A 7,500-nucleotide genomic window follows, 5' to 3' on the forward strand; every position below is an offset into this window, starting at 1 on the left:
TAAATTTAGGGGAAAATACAGATTGCTCCATATATAAGCCGCACCCGACTATAAGCCGCAGGGTTTTGATGTGTAATTACCGTAGTATATAGGGGTTCCTGCTACCACGGAGGGGATTGTCGGGACAGAGATGACTGTTTGGGAACGCAAAGCGTCCCATTTATTAACAATAAATCTTTCAATCATTCAATCAAACTTTCACATCTTTGACATGGCGAACAGCATTCGTGCAGAGTACAAATAATACAACGGTGCAACCTGTACGTTATCAAAATAACCAGCCTACCGGTATATGAAAAGTCAGTCTTTAATCATTGTGTCATCGTCTTCCTCCTGCGTAATAAAACCACCGAAATCCTCTTCGTCGGTGTCGGAGAAGAACAGGCCGTAAATAAACCGCACCGTTGTATAAGCCGCAGGGACCAGAACGAGGGGAAAAAGTAGCGGCTTATAGTCCGGAAATTACGGTACATTTTCCAAACCAAAAGTCAGTCATAAAAATGTTAACAATAATAATGTTTTTTTCTTTTATTTATTTAAATTATTTCATATTATTACATTTTATGGACAGTGTGGGGACTTACACACACTTAAGACGGTGTGGGGACTTACACAAACTTAAGACGGTGTGGGGACTTACACACACTTAAGACAGTGTGGGGACTTACAGACACTTAAGACAGTGTGGGGACTTACACACAAACTTAAGACGGTGTGGGGACTTACACACACTTAAGACAGTGTGGGGACTTACAGACACTTAAGACAGTGTGGGGACTTACACACACTTAAGACAGTGTGGGGACTTACACACACTTAAGACAGTGTGGGGACTTACACAAACTTAAGACGGTGTGGGGACCTACACACACTTAAGACAGTGTGGGGACTTACACACACTTAAGACGGTGTGGGGACTTACACACACTTAAGACAGTGTGGGGACTTACAGACACTTAAGACAGTGTGGGGACTTACACACACTTAAGACAGTGTGGGGACTTACACACACTTAAGACGGTGTGGGGACTTACACACACTTAAGACAGTGTGGGGACTTACAGACACTTAAGACAGTGTGGGGACTTACACACACTTAAGACAGTGTGGGGACTTACACACACTTAAGACAGTGTGGGGACTTACACAAACTTAAGACGGTGTGGGGACCTACACACACTTAAGACAGTGTAGGGACTTACACACACTTAAGACGGTGTGGGGACTTACACACACTTAAGACAGTGTGGGGACTTACACACACTTAAGACGGTGTGGGGACTTACACACACTTAAGACAGGGTGGGGACTTACACACACTTAAGACGGTGTGGGGACTTACACACACTTAAGACAGTGTGGGGACTTACACACACTTAAGACGGTGTGGGGACTTACACACACTTAAGACGGTGTGGGGACTTACACACACTTAAGACAGTGTGGGGACTTACACACACTTAAGACAGTGTAGGGACTTACACACACACTTAAGACGGTGTGGGGACTTACACACACTTAAGACAGTGTGGGGACTTACACACACTTAAGACAGTGTAGGGACTTACACACACACTTAAGACAGTGTAGGGACTTACACACACACTTAAGACAGTGTAGGGACTTACACACACACTTAAGACAGGGTGGGGACTTACACACACTTAAGACAGTGTGGGGACTTACACACACACTTAAGAGAGTGTGGGGACTTACACACACTTAAGACGGTGTGGGGACTTACACACACTTAAGACAGTGTGGGGACTTACACACACACTTAAGACAGGGTGGGGACTTACACACACTTAAGACGGTGTGGGGACTTACACACACTTAAGACAGTGTGGGGACTTACACACACTTAAGACGGTGTGGGGACTTACACACACACTTAAGAGAGTGTGGGGACTTACACACACTTAAGACGGTGTGGGGACTTACCTGACGGCGAGTTTCTATCCTTCGACTCAATTTTGAAATCTTTCCCTCCCTGGTCAGTGAAGAACGTGCTGCCCCTTCGATCCGGACAGCATCCATCGACTGTTCTCAGCCGCTTGCCCCTCTCTCTCTCCTCGGTACAAAGCCGCGCTCTTCCCCTGTGACTCGCTGTCCTTCTTGCTGAAGTAGTCCTGGACGCTGGTCCCTGTGCTCCTCTCGCTGCGTTCCTCCGCTAGCAGGCAGCCGCCACCAAAGGGCCAACTGTCGTCGTGGTCGTCGTCATCATCATCATCATCATCACTGCTCAGCTGCTGCACACAGATCATAAAGAGTGGTGTGACTTTGCACGTTCCATCCGAACGCCTGCTTTTAAATTACGGTCAAATGTAAAAAAAAATAAACATCCGTAACATTTCTTGAACAAACAGAGCGGTTGTAAATGAGTTGGCTATAATCGTCACAGGCTAGAACATTAGCTACTCCTCCACACAGAACACAACTGCACGGTAACAAATCCACATACCTGGGAATCGATACCCGAGTTCAACAGTACCAAGTTTTGGTACTTTTTGTTTGTGTTAATAATAAACACTCATTTTAAAAAAATATTTAACACTGCGCTATGTCCTGTCGTTATCTCGTTTTCTTACACTTCCGTGTCTCATTTGCAAGCACTGCACTGTATCATATATGCTGCAGTAGACTTTGCATGCCGTTGCAGTTCCAAGGCCTTAGGTGGCAGTAGTGAGTTATCAATGTTAAAAATATTGGTATACATCAATATTACAAAACAAATCTGATTCACATCCAAAACCTGATTTTTTAAAATTACGATTCTAAATCCATTGATCATTTTTAACAATCGATTAAAAATAATAAAAGAATCAAATACAGTGTTTCCCATAAACTGCCAAGATACCTGTGGCGGTGGGGGCGTGGCTATGGGCGTGGCTATGGGCGTGGTCACCATGACATCATCGAGTAATTTGCATAATTTGCGATTTGATTTGATTTGATTTTCTCTAAAAAGGCTCAAAAAATGTATACTTACTAATTAATAATAACAGTTTTGTTTTAAACGTCCATCCATTTTACAATATAATTACAACACTTTATGTACATATTTATGAACAGATTTGAACAATAAGTTATTCACTGAAATATATTTATTAATTGTGGTTCTTACAAAAAATATAACTTATAAAATATAAAAGCTAAAATGTCTCAAAGCTCTGCCCCTTTAATTAGTGCATACTAAATTATTTAACTTTAGCCTACTACTACAACCATATTATTTACCAGCAACATAAAGTGAAACAGAGGCATAGGTGTCCTGCCACAGTCAGTAACAAATAAACAGAAAACAGTAGTGGTGGTAGATAGACACAGAGCTCCATCAAACATCTGATCCACTAAACAAAGAGCTCCAAAAATCTTGAACTTTAGACTGCCATCAGTTTTACTCCCTACACTTAACCATGTGTTTCCTACTGCCTGCAGACTTTGTACCCTTTGTTATATTCACATGTTGTGTTTCTAATAGAAATACATTTAATAAAGTCAAATACAAAAAAGGCAACAGGAGAAGTATCCTACACTTCTCTTTTGTAAAGTAAATCTGAACAGCCGATATGGGCATCTACATCAACTATATGATTTGCCTGAGAAGCTGGAGAGGACAAAAAAACAAAACAAATTTTTTTTTAAATGTTTTTGAAATTTTTTTTTTATTTGTGGCGGACGTAATTCTTTCGTGGCGGGCCGCCACAAATAAATTAATGTGTGGGAAACCCTGAAATATATATATATATATATATATATATATATATATATATATATATATATATATATATATATATATATATATATATATATATATATATATATATATATTGCTAATATGTTTTAATGAATACATTTTTGTATCACACACATTAAACAACTATTATTGATATTATTCTCATTATTACTATTATTGATACTGTTGTTTTTAAGACAGTGTGGGGACTTAAACACACTTAAGACAACGTGGGGACTTACACGCGCTTAAGACAGTGTGGGGACTTACACACACTTAAGACAGTGTGGGGACTTACACACACTTAAAGGCCTACTGAAATGAAATTTTCTTATTTAAACGGGGATAGCAGATCCATTCTATGTGTCATACTTGATCATTTCGCGATATTGCCATATTTTTGCTGAAAGGATTTAGTAGAGAACATCGACGATAAAGTTCGCAACTTTTGGTCGCTGATAAAAAAGCCTTGCCTGTACCGGAAGTAGCGTGACGTCACAGGTTGTGGAGCTCCTCACATCTGCACATTGTTTACAATCATGGCCACAAGCAGCGAGAGCGATTCGGACCGAGAAAGTGACGATTTCACCATTAATTTGAGCGAGGATGAAAGATTCGTGGATGAGGAAAGTGAGAGTGAAGGATTAGAGGGCAGTGGAAGCGATTCAGATAGGGAAGATGCTGTGAGAGGCGGGTGGGACCTGATATTCAGCTGGGAATGACTAAAACAGTAAATAAACACAAGACATATATATACTCTATTAGCCACAACACAACCAGGCTTATATTTAATATGCCACAAAATAATCCCGCATAGCAAACACCTCCCCCCTCCCGTCCATATAACCCGCCAATACAAATCAAACACCCGCACAACACACTCAATCCCACAGCCCAAAGTACCGTTCACCTCCGTAAAGTTCATTCAGCACATATATTTCCCCAAAGTTACGTACGTGACATGCGCATAGCGGCACGCACGTACGGGCAAGCGATCAAATGTTTGGAAGCCGCAGCTGCGTACTCACGGTAGCGCGTATTCAACTCAAAGTCCTCCTGGTGAGAGTCTCTGTTGTCCCAGTTCTCCACAGGCCAATGGTAAAGCTTGACTGTCATATTCCGGGAATGTAAACAATGAAACACCGGCTACGACGTAGCCGCTACGTGTTTGTGTTGCTGCAGCCGGTCGCTAATACACCGCTTCCCACCTACAGCTTTCTTCTTTGCTGTCTTCATTGTTCATTAAACACATTGCAAAAGATTCACCAACACAGATGTCCAGAATACTGTGGAATTTTGCGATGAAAACAGACAACATAATAGCTGGCCACAATGCTGTCCCAAAATGTCCTCTACAATCCGTGACGTCACGCGCGGACGTCATCATACCGAGACGTTTTCAGCAGGATATTTCGCGGGAAATTTAAAATTGCACTTTACTAATCTAACCCGGCTGTATTGGCATGTGTTGCAATGTAAAGATTTCATCATTGATATATAAACTATCAGACTGCGTGGTCGCTAGTAGTGGCTTTCAGTAGGCCTTTAATGTGGGGATTTACACACACTTAAGTTGGTGTGAGGATTTACACACACACTTAAAGGCCTACTGAAAGCCACTACTACCGACCACGCAGTCTGATAGTTTATATATCAATGATGAAATCTTAACATTGCAACACATGCCAATACGGCTGGGTTTAATTTATAAAGTGCAATTTTAAATTTCCCGCCACACTTCTGGTTGAAAACGTCTATGTATGATGACGTATGCGCGTGACATCAATCGTTGAAACGGAAGTATCGGTACCCAATTGAATCCAATACAAAATAGCTCTGTTTTCATCTCAAAATTCCACAGTATTCTGGACATCTGTGTTGGTGAATCTTTTGCAATTTGTTTAATGAACAATGGAGACTGCAAAGAAGAAAGTTGTAGGTGGGATCGGTGTATTAGCGGCTGGCAGCAGCAACACAACCAGGAGGACTTTGACTTGGATAGCAGACGCGCTATCCGACGCTAGCCGCCGACCGCATTGATGATCGGGTGAAGTCCTTCGTCGCTCCGTCGCTCGCTGGAACGCAGGTGAGCACGGGTGTTGATGAGCAGATGAGGGCTGGCTGGCGTAGGTGGATAGCTAATGTTTTAAGCATAGCTCTGTGAGGTCCCGTTGCTAAGTTAGCTTCAATGGCGTCGTTAGCAACAGCATTGTTAAGCTTCGCCAGGCTGGAAATCATTAACCGTGTATTTACATGTCCATGGTTTAATAGTATTGTTGATCTTCTGTCTATCCTTCCAGTCAGGGATTGTTGATCTTCTGTCTATCCTTCCAGTCAGGGGTTTATTTATTTTGTTTCTATCTTCATTTGAGAACGATGCTATCACGTTAGCTCCGTAGCCAAAGTGCTTCACCGATGTATTGTCGTGCAGATAAAAGTCACTGTGAATGTCCATTTCGCGTTCTCGACTCTCATTTTCAAGAGGATATAGTATCCGAGGTGGTTTAAAATACAAATCCGTGATCCACAATAGAAAAAGGAGAGAGTGTGGAATACAATGAGCCAGCTTGTACCTAAGTTACGGTCAGAGCGAAAAAAGATGCGTCCTGCACTGCACTCTAGTCCTTCACTCTCACGTTCCTCATCCACAAATCTTTCATCCTGGCTCAAATTAATGGGGTAATCGTCGCTTTCTCGGTCCGAATCGCTCTCGCTGTTGGTGTAAACAATGGGGAAATGTGAGGAGCCTTTCAACCTGCGACATCACGCTACTTCCGGTACAGGCAAGGCTTTTTTTTATCAGCGACCAAAAGTTGCGAACTTTATCGTCGTTGTTCTCTACTAAATCCTTTTAGCAAAAATATGGCAATATCGCGAAATGATCAAGTATGACACATAGAATGGATCTGCTATCCCCGTTTAAATAAGAACATTTCATTTCAGTAGGCCTTTAAGCCGGTGTGAGGATTTAAACACACACTTAAGACGGTGTGGGAATTTTTATATACTGTATATATATATATTTTAGAATTATATTTGTACGTCTTGTCACACTGGGTGTTGTGATCCCAGGAGGCCGAAGGACAGGCAGAATGCAATGTATAGGTAGGACTGATATTTGAATCCTACTGCAGGACTCGGCAAAAACACAAAAGACAGCGTGCCGCGGGGAATGCGCACGAGAGGGCATCCGGCAATAAAGTCTCAGCGTAGAACAAAACCCAAAATAACGTATTAGCGTGTCGCTATCAAGAACGCAACCAGTCGCGTAAGGGAGGAAAGTGCGCTGACACCCACATTTAAAGCCCTATGAACAGTGTTCAAGAGCAGCTACAAATAATCAGCACTCAACGGCGACCAAAGAAAAAGCAGTGAAGGGAACCTTGAACACAAGAAAACCACAACAGAGGCACATGTCCCCATAAATGTATATTCTAAGTGTTATAAAGCTGGGATTTGTCTTTCATTAGATTAACATTCTGTGATTTTTGTAAATATATATATATATATATACTTTAAATACATTTTTTAGGCCAACACTACGCGTACAAGTCGTACGTCAGCAGCCAAGAGGAGCCTTGGCCTTCCAAGAAGATAATTCTGGTACCTTGTACGTGTGGTTGATGGATGGTTCTATAGCGCAGTGGTCCCCCAACCCGGTACCACCGATTGGTACCGGGCCGCGCAACAAATAAAAAAAAAATTAAATAAAAAAATAATATATATATATATTTTTTAATTAAATCAACATAAAAAAAACA

The 7,500-nt window shown here is 41.7% G+C and overlaps 1 protein-coding gene across 1 annotated transcript in view; it reads right to left on the reverse strand.

The window, feature by feature from the left end:
• LOC133660491 (voltage-dependent calcium channel gamma-8 subunit-like) overlaps positions 1-2,223 on the reverse strand; it is a 20,493-nt gene extending 18,270 nt beyond the window's left edge. The window contains exon 1 of the mRNA XM_062064028.1: positions 1,945-2,223. The gene's annotated coding sequence lies outside the window, so the exon portion shown is untranslated. The remainder of the gene's footprint in view (positions 1-1,944) is intronic.
• Positions 2,224-7,500: the final 5,277 nt, after the last annotated feature.

Source organism: Entelurus aequoreus, linkage group LG11 (assembly GCF_033978785.1).
Source record: "Entelurus aequoreus isolate RoL-2023_Sb linkage group LG11, RoL_Eaeq_v1.1, whole genome shotgun sequence".
Taxonomy (NCBI): Eukaryota; Metazoa; Chordata; class Actinopteri; order Syngnathiformes; family Syngnathidae; genus Entelurus; species Entelurus aequoreus.